Here is an 18,419-nt window from a genome sequence, read left to right as displayed (position 1 = left end):
GTCCTCTTTCTCGCCTTTTTCTTCTCTTGCTTTTTATCATCCCTCTTTGAATTGTGGTGAGGATAGGAATATGATGGTCTTCTCCGCTTTGGTGGTGATGGAGAGCGTTTAGCCCGCCGTCTTCGTGGAGCCATCTCCGCCGAGGTGGTGGGAGACTCGCTTCTTTCTCGTTCCTTCAGTGGAGGCTCTTGAATTCTCCTTTGGGAAGGAGATGCATCATCAAGAAGTAAATTCTTGAGCCCTTCGTATGGATTATCTTCTTCTTCCCGAATCGGAGAGAGACCTCTTTTGGTAGTCTCACAAGGAGGCTTCCTAGGTGTTCTCTCGTCATGGTGATGAGCTTGGAGAATCCTGTGAGCACGGAGCTGCCGTTGCACTTCACTTTGGAGAGATGGATTGCCCATGGCTTGTTGAAGCCTAGAAACAAGATAGTTAACAAGCATTGAAGCATCATTAATAGCTTGCTCATGAGCAAAATCAAAGTTATCAACATTAATTTCACTCTCTTTACTATTGTCAGCCATTCTAACAACTTTTAGGTGTAAACTTTTTAGGTGTACTTTGGCACTTCAAGCCCTAGTTGCTACTCCTCTTTACCCCTTTAGAAAAAGCACTCAAGCTACTGTACCCGTGGCTCGAATACCATTAATTGCAAGGAATAGAAGAGAGGGTCCTTCAACACCAAAACAGCAACGGCTCCTGTCAAGCTTCTAATAGCTCAATAGTGGTTAAGCCGTAGGCAAGCCCCGTAGGACTCCACTATTAAGACCATAGCTCTCGACGGTGATGCCCCGTTAACTGCACAAAGGCAGGCGCACTGCAAGGCTGAAAAATCCCTATTCTACTTACTCACAGGCAATTAATAATACTGACCATTTGTAGCTAGCTTGAGGACCTCCCTTCTTGAGCAAGAAAAGAGAAACCTTGTGCTCTGATACCAATGTAACATTTAATGGCCTAATAACTTATGTGTAGCGGAAATTAGCATGAACATAGTGGGCATTTCATTAGAATAGATTGCTAATGAGAATTACAAGAGTGCTTGGGTGGAGAGAGCAACAAAAAGCATAACACCTAGTTAGATAGCATCAACAATACTTTCAAAAGAGAGAGAAATTAATCTATTGACAACAGTTGAGGACCGGATTTGCATGGAGCCGGTCCCCCCTCCAAAAGGCTTTGTATTATGGTTTCTCCCATCAAGAGAGACATTGTACAATACAATTCATTTTGCTCCTTCAAGACTAGCTAGTGCAATGAAGATGGAAGCTTTATGCACTAAGCAAAACACTTAACAAACACAACTTGAATTATCCCCGTTCTCAGACCCAAGACCTCACACACCTTCGAAGATGGTGAGAGCTAGCAGGGTATGAGAGTAGATTGAGAGGAAGAAGGAGTATCTTACGAGAAAGATGTACATCTCCTCACATAATCACTCATATTAGCATAGCTTAGCTTAGTAATTAGCTTGGTAGAGGAGATGAGCATGCATTGAAGCTTGGCTCTTGGTTGGATTTGCATCCACATGCCAAGAGAGTGTTGAGGTAGGCTTCTATCTCACAAGCTTGGAGTAGTTGATGAGTTCTCCATTAAAGCTTGGGAAGAGATAGTCTTGTATTTCTTCACACATGAGATTGTGTGAGTGTGTGTGTGATAATGCCAAGCAAAAATCAGCCCCCCCTCTCTCTTGGGCGAGCCCCCTTGCTATTTGCTTTTCCTGCAGCCTCATTGGCCCTCCCCAAGTCAAGCCAATTACAATTAAGCAGCATAAGTGATAGCCTTCTGACATGTGTCCCCCTTTCCCCTTTTGCGAGAGCTTGAGGTAATTAAATAATTAAACTAAACTCTCATTGGAACCCTTTGCCTCCTGGCCAATAGGAATCAGGCAAGCCATGGGGCTCCTGAATGCTAATTGGACCCTTTGGGAGACTGCCCAATAGTCTTCTAGGAGACTTAATTCTTATTGGTTTCTTTTATTAAATGTTTTTAAATTAATTAAACTAGATTTGCTCTAGCTTAATTCTCATTGGTCCACTTCAAGGGTCATCCAATAGGAATTGGGCACATCTTGTGGGCATCTGGGCTAGGGAGCTAACACGTGTCCCTGATTCCCTTTGTGTAAAGGGGCTTGTGTGTGTGTGTGTGTGGCTTTCTCTCTCATCCCCTAGAAGAAGGGCTCGCCCCCTCCCATGTAGGGATGTGCATTGACTTTGGAGAGCACACAAAGCATCCAATTCCCCCTAAGCTTTAACCCTTTGGACACAACCTTTGAATTTTGGAACCTTAGCATTTTGGAAGTCTTAATGGGCTGAACCTTAGGGTCTTTTTAGCCCATTGTTGCACATGGATCTTTTGCAGATGGCCCCCCCTTTGGATCCCTATTTTCCCTCCTTTGGATCCCTACTGTGGCCGGTCTGCTAGCTTAACCAATATTCTAGCTTTTTCTCCCCTGGCACTTCCCCACATTAAATGATCAGTTTAATATGAGAAAATCATTTAAGAGAATTAGATATTGATTATTATGACATGGACCAACCATGAGACCAATGAGTGCTATTTTTGACCAAAGTATGATGGGAATGTTCAGTACGTGCCTCATGGACAACCCATGCACAGATACCAGCCTAACATGGCACCAACTCAAAGACCACTGATAGATATGGAAAGACCTCAACCCGTGTTGGGTGAGCAACCTCCGTATCCAAAACATAATGCAGTGCTTATAAAGTACATGCATTCAAAAGGATTCATAGATGAACAAGCACTAGTGCCTGTTACGCCCTATGTTGTACCTAGTCCATTTACAGTAATGGTAGAAGGAGATTTGTATAATTCACATCCACCATTAATGGAAGAACTTGTGACTTATGCTCCACCATAGCTTACACCAATGTATTATATGGCTAATCAAGGTGCTAGACCTCCTATGGTAAGACCCATGATTAATCCAAGAATGGGAAACTGTCATAAATGTGGTGCAGATGATCATTGGAAAAATGAATGCCTAGAGCCTGACAAAAACCTCAAGCCGATTGAAGCTTATTGCATACAATGCTGCAAAAAGGGAGGACACTTCCCTAAATAGTGTCCTAAAAATCCTTTAAACAAGGGAAAAACATTAGTAAATGTAGTCCAAGTGATACCTAGTAGCTCATCTGTGAGTGAACTGATTGTTCCAATCAAGGTAATCACTAGAGCGTAGGCTAAAAAAAGAAACACAAAAGTTGCCTCTCAAAAGACCAAAAGAAGCAGAAGCAAAAGGTATGAGATGAGAACACAGAAAAAACGAGTTGAAATTGAGGATAAAGCAAAATAGCTATTCCAGGAAAAGGCGAAAGAACCTGGAACTGAACTGAAAGAAATAACCGTGAAGTTTGGAGGATCAATTTTGGTTGATAAAATTTGAGCCTATTAATGCAACCTTGGAAGCCTACCAAGCAGTACTTAAATCATGCCAAAACATGGAAAACAAATGGAAAACCTATCCTTATCCAGACATGGAAGCAGAATTTGGTAAGAATCACACAAGAGTTGTTGGAAAAACAGAAACCCAAGCTCGAAAGAATGGAAAAACCTGAGGAGCTTGTGGTAAGAGACAATCAAGAAAAATCCAAAGTAGTGGTAGAACCCCACTTGAAACCAAAAGAGCCAGAACTTATAGTGCTGGACAGTGAAGATCCCTTAGATGGAATTCCATTCGTAGAAGAAGACTGGTCAGGACACTTATGGAAAAAAGTTCGAGAGATCAATGATGGGAGCCTAACTCTAAAGTCAGATGCTATAGAGGAAGTTTGGTTATACAACCTACCTCCTGATATGGACATGGATGTACAATCCTTGTATGGGGATTGCGGATCTTAAGCTTTAGGAATGTCTAAACCATTGACCTTGAAAACATTACTATAGATGGTTGAGACAGTCTCACTGGGTGGGAATCGGCTCCTGTGAGACGAACAGTGGATCAGTTAGTAATTACCACGGCAGTTACCATAGTAATTCCCAAAGCATATAAATAGGACCCATTACATTGTAATTGGGTTGGCATAAGTTGCGGGCATGAATTGAGTCATCTGTCGCCTGTACCTGTGTTAAGCTTTTGATTCATAATCCTTAGCCCTAAGTTGTTCTTGTGCTACATCATCTTCATTGTAATCTTTCATCTATAAATCCAAATACAGCAGTACAGTATATTCCAGTCATACATACTTTGTACTCATTCTCTTTGAGTCTGAATCTGGATCTGAATATCATTCTCAGTACTTTAGTCTGATTCTCATTCCAGTAGATGTATTCCAGTTCAGTTTATATTTCCTTGACCAGTCTGTGTTTGAACTAACATATCAACAGTAGCTGTAAACTTCTAGCACTGGAATCAGCTATCTAAAGAGATCAGCTCCAATTCCATTTTGGTGATCATGGTGGCTAGAGCTGTTGCTTATTGACTAGAAAACTCATCTCCTAGTTGGAAGTTTCTCAGCTGCAGTAATGGCACCCAAAACCAGTCGTGGCCGAAAACCATCCTACCGTGTTGACCCTATTGCTGAGGAGTCAAAAAGAGACTTTGACCCCAAGCATGAGCTGGTGACTGACACTGAGGCTCAGGAGGAGCACAGTCAGGCTGATAAGGCGCAGGACTCACAGCATTCCAGTCAGTCCAGACGCAGACGGGCAGAAAGAGAAGCACACAAGGCTAAAAGTTCTCGGTCCAGGCAGGGGGACGAGGGCGAAAAAGGTAGTAAAGACAGTCACCATACTTCCAATAGACAGGCCAGGGAGGACACAGAAACGGAGACAGAAGCAGATATTAATTGGGAAGCAGATATTGACAACTGTAAGAAAACTCCAAAGCAACGTCCAGACTCTAAGATGAGAAGCGGAAGGACCAACGGTGATCGGCATGATTATAGATCCTCGTTAAAAATATATTTTCCAGTATTCAAAGGAGGCAAGAAGGATGATCTGGATGTTCACATCCAAGCTTTTGAGTAGTATGGAGAGCTGAAAAATATTGATGAGGATGACTGGGGTGAATACTTTTCGCAAACTCTGAAGGAGGCAGCAAGAAAGTGATATTACCATTCCTCGGCTTGCCAGCTTAGATCCTATAATAAACTACTTAAAGCCTTCAGACTGGAATATTCTGACAACAGAGGTGATGAGGATATTCTTTGTGAATTGGATAAGATTAAGCAGAGGAAATTATCAGTCCGAAGCTATGTTGAGAATATCAAGGAGCTAACAAGGCTCTGCAGGAACCACCATCAAAAAAGCGACTGCGAGCATGGTTCTTGAATGGCTTTCGCAGAAAGAATCTTAGGGAGCATGAGGTGCTAGTACCGACGAAGAAATTCAATGATTTGGTGCAGCGAGCCTTGAAGCTAGAACAACAAGCTAAGAAGGAAAAAGGTCATAAGAAGACGAGGTCCAGTAGTAGCAGTTCTTCTACTGATAACTTTGATTAAAGCGGAGTTTCCAGCAGTTCTGAGAGTAGCTCCAATGAGAAGACCAAGGATAAGCCTAAAAAGGGGTCTTGGGCTAGTAAGAGTGAAGAGATGGCTCGCCAAATTGCTGAGATTCGCCAGACCACGAGGAATGGAATCTAGGCTCTGAAGACAACCCTAGAATGATCAAAGTTAACAAACATCTCAACCCAACAATAAAGGAGAAAGCACGCAAAATCGTCCAGCATTACAAAGATGTTTTTGCCTGGGAACACACTGATCTGAAAGGGGTGGATCTAGAGGTCTGCCAACACAGGATACCACTGAAGCCAGACGCCAGGCCAGTAAGACTGCAGCGGTACCGAATGAATTCCAATTATGCTAAGAAGGTCAAGGAAGATATTGACAGGCTTCTCAAAGCTGGGTTCATCACTGAAGTAGCTAGTAGCGATTGGTTGTTTCCTATTGTAGTTGTTCCCAAAAAGAATGGTAAAATGAGAGTATGTGTGGATTATAGGAAACTTAATGCTCAAACCATCAAGGATCCATTTCCATTGCCTTTCACAAATATGTTGCTTGATGAGATTGCAGGGTATGAGATGTACAACTTTATGGATGGATATAGTGGCTACAACCAATTACAAATTGCTCCCGAGGACTGGGGGAAGACCACTTTCATTACAGAGTGGGGAGCATTTATGTATTTGGTAATGCCATTTGGCCTATGCAATGCACCAGCCACTTTTCAACGGTGTATGATGGAGTTATTCAATGAGTTTCTTCATCGGTTCCTCACCATATTCATGGATCACTTCACTGTGCATTCAGATGAGGAACAACATTTACTATTCCTGGAAATGGTTTTCAAGCGCTTTTAGGAGAAGCGGATTTGTCTGAATCTATTTAAATCTATTTTCCTAGTCTGGAAAGGATAGCTACTGGGACATGTAGTATCCCGCAATGGAATAGAAATGGCCAACAAAAAAATCGAGTGTGTTCAACAGGCCAAGGCCCCCAGGAATGCATCTGAGTTAAGTTCTTTCTTGGGATATATTAATTTTTACAGAAGGTTTGTGCATAAATTTGCCTCCCAAGCTTTACCACTATATGAGCTCACAAAGAAAACCAGCAAGTTCAATTGGACTGCTGAGTGTGAGGAAAGTTTCTAGAACTTAAAAAGTGCCATTATCAATAAACCAGTCCTTCGACAACCAAACTGGGATGTTATCTTCCATGTACATGTGGATGCTTTGGTGCTAGTGATGGGGGCAATACTAGCACGGCCAGATAAAAGGACTGACTATCCTGTCTACTTCACCAGTCGCAGATTCAGTCAGGTTGAACAAGGTTATACAACCACTGAACGAGAAGCTCTAGGGATGGTTTTCAGTGCTACAAAATTCAGGCATTATTTGCTCGAAAAATTGTTTCATTTCTATGTGGATCATCGGGCTCTTTTATTCTTGATTAATAAAGTCATTATTCAAGGCAGGCTAATACGGTGGATGGTGTTCCTTATGGAATTTGAATTTCGGATTTTCCATAAACCTGGCAAGAACCACTGTGGCATTGATTTTCTCTCTAGGAGTATGGTGGGCTATTCTGAAGTGTCTTTAAGAGACGAACCAGTGGATGCTGAATTATTTCAGCTGGAAGTGGTAGAATCAGTTGATCCTGAATTATATGAAGTATATCAGTTTCTTTCTCAGGGTGGTTTCCCAGATGACTGGAAGCAACACCAAAAGAAGGCTCTGGTCATCAAAATTATAAAGTTCACCATCATCGGGGGCTCACTCTACCGATTAGGTGTTGATGGTATTCTTCGTCGATGTGTGCCTATGGAGGGGAGAATGCAAGTCATCTCAGAGGCGCATAATGAAGAATCTGGTGGACACTTTTCTACTGATGTTACTTACAAGGAGATTTTGCAGGCTGGTTTATGGTGGCAAACATTGATATCTGATGTTAGAAAGTTTTGTAAAACTTGTGACATATGCCAAAGAATTGGTAGACCCACAACTGCAGACATGACTCCCTTAACAACAGTACAACCACTGGGTGTTTTCATGAAATGGAGTTTGGATTTTATGGGACCTTTCAAGAAGGTTACTCCCAGAAAGAATAGGTATATAGTGATGGCCACCTGCTATGTAACCAAGTGGGTAGAAGCTAAGGCTCTTCCTGACAACATAGCCAAATCCGCTGCAAGATTTTTATTTGAGAATATTGTCTATCATTATGGATGTCCTGTGGAGATTGTGTCGGACCAAGGGACACACTTCATCAATGACACTATGGAGATCCTTCTGGATATGCTTTCAGTCAAGCATCGAAAATCCACCCCTTATTATCCTATATGCAATGGATAGGTCAAAAGTAGTAATAAGAACATTAAGACTATTCTCACTAAGATTGTGCAAAAAAGTCCAGACCAGTGGGATTTGAAGCTTCAGACTGCTTTATGGGCATACAAGACAACTTTTAAGGTCACTACAGGATTAACACCATCTAGAATGGTATATGGCACTGAAGGTCTTGTCCCTATGTATTTTGTTATCCAAGTCTTAGAATGGCTATAGAATATGGGTTAGATTTTAATCACAATCTTAAGAAGCGACTGGAGGAGCTTACCCAATTAGATGAACTGAGACAACAGGCTATGCTGGAACAGGGGATTGTTTAGCAAAGAAGGAAACATTGGCATGACCGAAGAATTAAGGTCGGGAGTTTTAGAAAGGGGATATGGTACTCCTATATCAGTCTAGATTGGGTCCTAAGAAGCCGAATCTAAAGATAGCCTGGGCATGACCATTTGAAGTGGAGTGGGTTTTCTCCAATGGCATGGTAAGACTCAAAGACCTATCTAGATTACTGCTGCCAGGGGTGTATAATGGAGCTAAAATCAAGCTCTACTATTCAGAAGCTAGAGAGCCTTGCCAAGAACAGGGTACTGCAAATCTGGGCGTTGAAGACCAAGAAATTCCAAAATCAGCTATCTTGGGGCTTTTTCATGTGCAGCCAGTTCTAGTTTCAGAACCAGTTTCACACCAGTACCAGCGGGACCAAGCCAGGCTGATACCAGGACCAGAACAGTGGGGACAACGTTATGAGTTTTTAGGGGACCAACAGTCAGATGGAATATCATTGGTAATTATTTCAATGACGGGTGAAATTCATGTCCAATGCATGTCTGCCATGTCAGTAGCGGTGCACCAAAGTCTAGGAACGGTAAGTGGTGGAGCTTTTATGGTGCAAACGCGTATAATAGTAAGGCAAGTAGGAATTTTTCCTCTCAAATCCCCTGCGTGACGATTACCTCCTGTTGTCCACTCACCATCGCCGAGATCTGAAGTGTCTTCATTGCAGCCGCAAACTTCATCCTCTGAGGAGACTGTGGATTGTCTTCTAACTTTGCCAGCCACACCTGGGTACGGTTTCAAAGAATCAAGTAAGTCATCTTCTTCTTCACCTGCTTCATCATCTTCACGGTGCATGAGTAGGAGGAAACTGTCAGAAAAGATGCAAGACACTATCGACAAAACCGAAGCTCTTATTACTGCTACAAAGGCAACTCTTCCACTCATCCCTTACAGCAAAATTCAGCATTATGTGTTTACTGAGCAAGCTATGGCTCTACTCCAATGGTGGACTTGCCTGTGGTTCTACAAGCCACAAGGATTGAGTTTGACACAGCCATTATAAGGCAAGTCTTGGACTCTTTCAATGTTGAAGATGGCAATGCTGTGATTTATGGCCAGAAGGTGTCTGTCACACCAGAAAGCATTGCTTTCGCATTCTGTATGCCAAAAGGGCCCAAACCATCTGTGGCAACTGCAGAGCAGATCAGTTCAGGTTTGAAGGAGGATGATGCTGCGAAGAGGAAAAGGAAAGCCAGTGTGCAAGGGATTCCAGTTGCAGGACTGGAAGCTCCCGCTACTTATCGGTTTGTGGATGAAGCTGTGAGTCTGAAGAATAACCCGACATATGTGTCAGAGAAACTGTTTGCCATGCTTTTAGCAAAAAGACTAGATTCCAAAGTCTCTATCAACCTTTGCCAGATATTGTCGCACAATGTGCTTCGGCAAACTGCCAAGCTGAAATCTCAAAGTGTATTCAAGGCTTGGTATGTTTGGCAGTTTCTGTATTGGGCAACTGCTCCCGACACCCATGATCAGGTGGGAATGTCTTGGAGTCAAAATCTGTTTCCACTATCCAAAAATATTGACTTGTCATCGAATGAAGAAGAGCCAGAAAGCCAGTCAACTCCTATTGGACTAAAAAGGAAGGCTAAACAAGATGAACCTGGCAGTTCAAAGAATCCAAGGACGATACTGACTAAGAGTAGTGCTCTCCTGAAGCAGCTGGAAAGTCAAGTCAAAACAGTGTCTACTAAAAAGATCCCAGTCAGCCAGACTAAACAACAGACTGACCAGACCACTGGTGGAACCAACCAGTCAGCAGGCTAGATTTCAGTAACCACCAGTAGTGGCCAAGATTAGACAGAAAAGGCTAATTCTGAGAAATCAGCAGACCAGGTTGATAAGGGCAAAGGCCCAGTTTCTCCAAATCCACTTGGCCGAGTCTCCATCCCATACAGTGAGAAGCCCTTCACTTGACCAAGAAAGATAGGCTACAACACCTGCAAACTCATCCATTCAAGGGACGTCTCCTATTGCAGAAATCTGATTATGCTGCATTACCTTATATGGCTCCTGTCATAGTCTATGAGCCAACTGATTTTAACCCAGCAACAGTTATTGATGGTTGTTTAGTACTCATTCATTCATCATGGAATACTATTGTCAATTGAATGGGACAAATGCTGGATGCTACAGGGTCAATAATTAAGGTAAAAGCTGAATTGAGGGAGGCTGAGGAGAAGATTGAAAAGCTGGACCAAGGGAGAGTAGCCCAGAACTTGCGCCACTCTCTCCTTGAAGCTCACTCAGATAGGACCATTCAGCAGTTACAAAGTAAGCTAGCCAAGGTAGAGTCTGAGATGCAAATCATGCGGCAAGAAAAGGCTGAAGCACAACGAGCTGCTGATAGGTTTGAAACCATGCTAAGAATGAAGCGAGTTGAGTTCAATTCTTTACTAATCCGCCACAATGCTCTGAAGACCACACTAATAGAAATATATATTTATAATAATCTGGTTGAGATCTTGAATCCAGCAGGCAATGTTGTTCTCGACATGGATAACTTGAAATCTCTTATGGAGACGATGCAAAGTGATTTGCAGGATAAAGTTACTGAATATAATAGTTCTCTGACAAATCAAGCTATCCTTGATTACATTGAACAACAGACTACCATTGAAGAAGATGAGGATAAGGAAGAAGAAGCATAGAAGGAGGAGGATGAACCAGACGAAGGGAATAATGATGATGATGATGATGATGATGATGATGATGCCTCTCCTCCATCTCCACCTCCAAGACCTGGTACTGGTGGTACAGGGTCAACTGGAGGAAATCAGCACAGGCAGACCAGCCAGACCAGCATGAAGGGCAGCAGTCACGCAATCAACATCCAGAAGACCACAACCCAGCAACACTGGGAATCCACCGACACACCAGTCACAACAAAACAGGGATGTCAAAGGGAAAGGCAAAGCTATGGCCGAGGGACCAGCAGGTGATGAGCAACATTCATTATAGCTCATCACGCTAAACAAGAGATTGAGACATCAACAAGCTCCTATAACCAAGCGGTATCTGGAGAATGATGATCTTATATCTGATCTGGAACACTTTCAGCGACTCTATGTCGGAGCCAGGTTAATGGCTGAGCATTGGAAATCAGTTGCTTTCCATGATCAAGAGGCCTGTCAATTACCTGCGCATCCCAACACAATACAACTGTTGGAAAGGGTGTCTGAATGGATACTAATTGTTGAAGAGAGAGTAACCAATCCACATTGGCAATGACAGTCTACTGCAGATTATCGCTCTCTAGCTATGGAATTATAGCTTCTGCTGGGAAACAAGCCAACATATAGATGCATGAAGGATGTCAGGAATCAATTGAAAGGGATTTTAGTGCAAATGCAGATTGCTAGGGGAGTTCTCAGTCAAAGGGTACGGACCATTCTTGAAGATCAGACTGCCACCAGCAAGGGACCTCAAACAAGAATGTCAGTGGGAGAACAGGCAACTGCTCTCCGGCAACTGTTTCAGCTGGTTAGAGTAACCAGAAAAATGATGCAGCAAGAGAACCAGGCTGTCCTTTAACTTCTTAGAATTTGTCTCTGATTCCGTAGTTCTCTTGTATGCTTTACCAGCAAGAGAGGCAGAGTTGCCAAGATTTTTTCTAGCACTTTACCCTCAACATCTAGAACCAGTCGATTGGCTCACATATTTCAAGATTACTGATGAACTCCAGGATTGGTATGAGCGATCGATTGTGGAATGGAAAACTTGGCAAACACTGTTCAACGACGCTCTCCAACTGAATGATCTCCAGGATCTGAAAGAGGAGGTGCAGAGGATCAAACTGTGTATGAGTGGAAAATTCAGATCAGAGGCCTCACTAAGATCACCAACCAACTGCTGCAACTCACTGTTGAGTCCTCTAAACTACCTGAAAAGGACATTATGGCTAAACCAGGCCTAGGACCACAGTATAGAGAGATGGCTGAGATTCTTTTTGAAGCTTGGATAAAAAACAATCAGCCTCTCCTAGAAGGATGGATTCATACAGCCTCGCATTGTCACAAACTGGCCAGAACTCGGATCACCAAAGGCAGACGCACGCTCTATGATCCCGACACCAAAAACTATCATCCTCTCATACCTTATGAAATGGAGCTGACCATAGAAAGGTGGGATCAGCTTGAGCAGGAGACCATTTACAGACTCATTCAGAAGGAGAATGATGGCACTGGGACTTCTCAGACGCCATCCAGGCCAAAGGGTAAACGGAAGCGGGTTCAGTGGAAGGATACTCGGTAGTTCCATCTCAGAATTCGGTCAAGGATTTTTCCTTATTCTCAAATGGAAGGTTGATATCAGTCTATGTAGATGATGAGAGCTCCACCTTGGCCTTTTCAGCTGTCTCTCGCAATCTTTGTATGGCAATCTTTCCAGTAGAATCAGACGGTGGATTTTTTTTTAGAAATTTTGGAATCTTGCCAAAATTCAAGAAAGGAGGGAAGGATGTAGATGGTTGAGACAGTCTCACTGGGTGGGAACCTGCTCCTGTGAGACAAACAATGGATCAGTCAGTAATTACCACGGCAGTTACCACAGTAATTCCCAAAGCATATAAATAGGACCCATTACATTGTAATCGGGTTGGCATAAGTCGCAGGCATGAATTGAGTCATTTGTCGGCTGTACCTCTGTTAAGCTTTTGATTCATAATCCTTAGCCTTAAGTTGTTCTTTAGCTACATCATCTTCATTGTAATCTTTCATCTATAATTCCAAATACAGCAGTACAGTATATTCCGGTCATACATACTTTGTACTCATTCTCTCTGAGTCTGAATCTGAATCTGAATATTATTCTCAGTACTTCAATCTGATTCTCATTCCAGTAGATGTATTCCAGTTCTGTTTATATTTCCTTGACCAGTCTGTGTTTGAACTAACATATCAATAGTAGCTGTAAACTTCTAACACTGGAATTAGCTATCTAAAGAGATCAGCTCCAATTCCAATTACCCTCTTGCTTAGGAGATAGCGAAGATGTATCCATAGTGTGTAAGACCACTTAAGTAAAAAGAGAGGAACAGACCTTGGAAGAAGACAGTATTCATTCAATTATGTCTATACCCATCCAATGCACTCTTACTTTGGGAGAATTGTTAAAAATTAGACCATATTTATGGAATGATCTATAGAAAACCCTAGAGAAGGTGGGGATAACGGGGCTCATCGTAAAAAAATTGGAAAGATACGAAATGGATAACAAAGAGATCCAGTCTGTTCCAATGAACAAAGTTGGAGAATATTCCGAAGGGGAAGAAGGAAACACCACCCTTCCAGTGAAATATAACGACATTGAAACCATGGCAATACTAGATAGTGGGGCAGGCACATCCATAGCCACAAAAACAGTATGGGAATCCTAGGGACAACCAGCCATTAGGCAAACTCGAATGAAATTGCAATTGGCTAACGGACATATTGAAAGACCCTTAGGAGTGCTAGAAAAAGTGATAGTTAATTCCTGAGGAATTGAATATCAACACACTTTTTCCATAGTAGACTTTGGGAAGAAACTCAATTACAAAATCATATTGGGAAGACCTTTTATGCGACTGGTACAGCTTATCCAAGATTCGGGAAACAACTATGTGTACTTGAAACAAGTGGGATCTATAACAAGGGTTAATTTAAAAGATCACACTTATAGAGACGTTGGAGAGGAGGAATGGGGGAACAAGCCCGGCACAAACACAAGGGCCTCTCTATAGCTCAGAGCATTCACAGCACCCCTATCCTCTAGGAAAACACCTTCAAACACACAACTCACACTAGCATTCCACCGCCTGCTCAATTGACACTGCTCACACACTCCACAAAACCACCACACGATGCACACCTGTTGCCACGGTGTGTCTCCACCCTTACACACGCACACAACCACTCAATCTCACTCTCTCACACAACACCATTGGTCCAGGGGGGCACACAATTCCACACAGCCGGCACCGAGGAGAGACATGAAAGCATGAGAAAGAGAAGGGGGGAAGGGGAAACCATAGCTAGAGAGGCAACAAACGCTCGATTGCACTTCACCAAACACTTGTACAAACTCACACTGCCATCACCATGGCCATTTACACAAATAAAATGCAAAGGGCTTTGACAGTCACACTCCTCTGTCCAAAAGCTCCACTTTGCAGGCTTCAAATGGGCTCCTTAAAAGGCCAAGGAAAAAGCCCCTAATTTAATCAATTTTTGAATTTTATAGGGTGGGGGGTTCAATTTGGGGAATTGCTATCTAATTGGTCCATATGGCACCCATTTTTGGTATCTCTTGGGAAGGGGGGCACTGCCTTTTTTCTTTTGCTCTCTTTCTCTCTTTTTCTCTTTGGGGGGGGGGGGGGGGGGGGGGGCATTAGCAATTTTGCTATTGCCCCCTAGCACTAGAATGGTAACCTAACATGACATAAAAGTGTCCTTTCAGGGTTTTGGGAAAAAATTCCAAAACCATAGTAGATCCACTCATTTTGAAAAATCCTTTCAGGATCTTATAGTTCAATAACTACTACATATGGAAAAAATGAGAAACTTGTAATTTTTCTCATCCCTTGGTCACTACAAGCCTCCAAAGTTGATGGACCAGTGCATTTTGCCCAAAACTGCAATTTCTTACGGTTGAATGCATATAAATAAGAGTGGAGATTTTTGTAGGACATGAGATAAAATGCCCCGTTAACTTCAATGGGTTGGTGACCAAAATATATGGTTGCTTTTATCTCACTAATTTTTTTTTGGACAAAAAAAATAAGTACAAAAAGTTGCATTTTTGCCATTCTGCGAACCTATCATCAAAGTTTCTATAGTCACGCTCAATACAGATACTATATACATGCTTTATTAGTTCCCTTTGGGCCTCTGGATTCAAAAGGAGCCATGGAGCATGTCAAAAGGATAATTTATCTCTTATAATTGGAACCTTGGGGGCAATGATAAAGTGCAAAAAATACAGCAAACATGAAAAAACTGGGTTTAGCATTATGACCTCTAGAAACCCATAGAAACTACTCAATATCTAGCCAAGTTTATAGTCTATGATTAGATATGGTCACTACCTACAAAATACACACAATTGGCCTAAGAAACTAGCAATATTGAGAAAGTTATACTTGCTACTCTAAAATGTATCGTATTCTTCAGCAATCAAAAAACTCAACCATCATCATTGAAGTCGCGGAGCGGAGCGTGGGTCGACTCTCTCTCTCTCTCACACACACAGTGAGCTTACACAGTACAGTACGCAGAGAGATGTTAGAAGGGTTATCTCCCAAATCCTTAGTATTCACAAAGAATATGTTAGTATATACAAAGAGTTAGAGGTAAGTGAGTTAGGCGGGCGGGCGGCCATATCCGCATAAGAGGCCACTTGGGCTTTAATCCCAACAACCTCCCACTTAAAGTCCAATGTGGCACTTTAAGTAACTGTAAATCTATGAACATAAATGTACAAAGATTTACATGGCTGCCATCTATCCAATGCCCAATAACTCACGACAATGCACAAAGCCCTCTCCTGGAAGTCCCTTTGTGAGTAGATCAGCAGGATTGTCCTTGGTGTGGATCTTCAGCAGTTGTATCTGCTTGTCTTCAAGTACTTCCCTAATGAAGTGATACTTCACATCAATATGCTTAGTCTTCGAATGGAACACTGGATTCTTTGCCAATTGTATAGCACTTTGACTATCACAATATAACTCTGGCATATCTGCATTGATTCCCAAGTCTGCAACCAATCTACCAAGCCAAATAGCTTCTTTGCATGCCTCATTTGCTGCAACATACTCAGCTTCTGTAGTAGACTACGTAACACAATCTTGTAATCGAGATCGCCATGATATGGCACCTCCAGCCAATGTAAAGACATAGCCTGATGTAGATCTCCTCTTATCCAAGTCTCCTGCATAATCTGAGTCAGTGTATCCTCTGACACTCAAATCCTGACTACCATAGCATATGCGCATACTCTTTGTATGTTTTAAGTATCTCATGATACCTTTCACTGCCTCCCAATGTTTCTTGCCGGGATTTGACATATATCTGCTAACCACTCCCACTGCAAATGCAATATCCGGACGTGTAGCAATCATTGCATACATCAAACTACCCACTGCAGACGCATATGGAATCTTATCCATTTCAGCCTTTTCTTCCTCAGACACAGGACAATCTTGTTTGCTAAGTTTCACATATGGTGGCAATGGAACACTCAATGCCTTTCCCTTCTCCATATTGAAACGTTGCAAAACCTTGTCAATATACTCTGTTTGAGATAACCAAATCAACTTCTTTGATCTGTCTCTCTCAATGCGCATACCAAGTATATGACTTGCCTCACCCATGTCTTTCATGTCAAACGATTTTGCCATCTTTGACTTCAAAGCTGAAATTTCTTCCAAGTGTTTGCCAGCAATCAACATGTCATCCACATACAAAATAAGGATCAGCCAACTGCCATCCTTAGCCTTCTTTGTATATAGACAGTGATCGAACTCACTACGTTTGTAGCCTTGAGAAAGCATAAACTGGTGGAACTTATGGTACCATGCCCTCGGTGATTGTTTTAAGCCATAAAGACTCTTTAACAACTGGCATACCAAATGTTCCATGCCTTTCTCAACAAACCCTTCTGGCTGCTGCATGTAAATTTCCACATCTAAATCACCATGCAAGAACGCTGTCTTGACATCCATTTGGTGCAACACCAAATCCAATATAGCAACCAATGCAAGAAAGCATCTCAATGTAGTCATCTTGACCACTGGAGAGAAGACTTCATCAAAGTCAATGCCTTGTTCTTGCTTAAAGCCCTTGGCAACAAGCCTTGCTTTGTACTTTGGCTGACTATCATGAGCGGTGATCTTATACCTGTAAACCCATTTACAAGGTAGAGCCTTTTTGCCCTGTGGTAATTTAACCAACTTCCATGTCTGGTTTTTATGCAGAGCTGTCATCTCTGACTGCATGGACAACTGCCATTTTTTCGAGTCAACCACTTGTAATGCTTCCTTGTAACAAGATGGTTCTCCGCAATCTGTGAGCATGACATAATTTAGAGATGGCACATAACGATCAGGTGGTTTGGAGACACGCTCAGAACGTCTCACCACAACTGATTCTGCCTCTCTAGCCACTATAGGCTGTTCCTGAGCCTGACCATGCTGTCTTGATGTGCTAGCACTAGGTCCATCTTCCCTGAAGACAACTCTTCTGATCTCCTCTGTCTTCTCTGGCTTAGCGTGAAACTTGGCTTCATTGAAATGCACATCATTGCTACGAATAAGCTTTCTGGACTCAGGATCCCAAAGCCGGTAACCCATCTCGCCCGATTCTCCGTAGCCAAGAAATATACACTTCTTGCTCTTTGGTTCTAACTTATTTCTGAACTCCTTAGGAATATGGCTATAAGCTTCACAACCAAAGACTCTGAGATGCTTATACGAAGGTGCCTTGCCTGTCCATAGCATCTCGGCCACTGCACTCTTATCCAGAACCCTACTAGGAGACCTGTTGATCAAATGGACTGCTGTAGCCACTGCTTCCGCCCAAAATCCATCAGGCAACTCAGCATTTGACAACATGCTTCTGACCTTCTCTTGTATGGTCCTATTCATACGTTCTGCAACCCCATTCTGTGAAGGATTATATGCTCTGATACCAATTGAAGTCGCGGAGCGGAGCGTGGGTCGACTCTCTCTCTCACACACACACACAGTGAGCTTACACAGTACAGTACGCAGAGAGATGTTAGAAGGGTTATCTCCCAAATCCTTAGTATTCACAAAGAATATGTTAGTATATACAAAGAGTTAGAGGTAAGTGAGTTAGGCGGGCGGCCGGCCATATCCGCATAAGAGGCCACTTGGGCTTTAATCCCAACAATCATATACTATGCTATATAGCATATTAGGTCCCCCAAAACTCAAGGAAGATTAGCTTTATGTTATACATTACACTTACACAATCAAAATTGAATTTGGATATCAAGAAAGCCACCAAAAAAATCATAAAAGTGCTAATTTTGGCCAAAAAAAAGGATTATGCAATTCTTGTAAATTGGTCATAACTTTCAATATTTACACTTAGCTCTCCCTACAAGCATCAAAACATGTTGAGAACTATGAAGGCCTAACCTCTAGCCATCTAAACCTCACAAACATGAAGTTTAGAGTGGTATAGTTGCCAAAAATTGAAAAAAAAAACCAAAAACAGGACCTGTTTTTTCACACAGTTTAGGTTCAAAAATGTTGTGCAAGAGTAAGGTTAAT

This window comes from Adiantum capillus-veneris, chromosome 6, assembly GCF_014529385.1.
Source record: "Adiantum capillus-veneris isolate H3 chromosome 6, ASM1452938v2, whole genome shotgun sequence".
NCBI lineage: Eukaryota > Viridiplantae > Streptophyta > Polypodiopsida > Polypodiales > Pteridaceae > Adiantum > Adiantum capillus-veneris.
Note: the sequence above shows the minus strand (reverse complement) of the source record.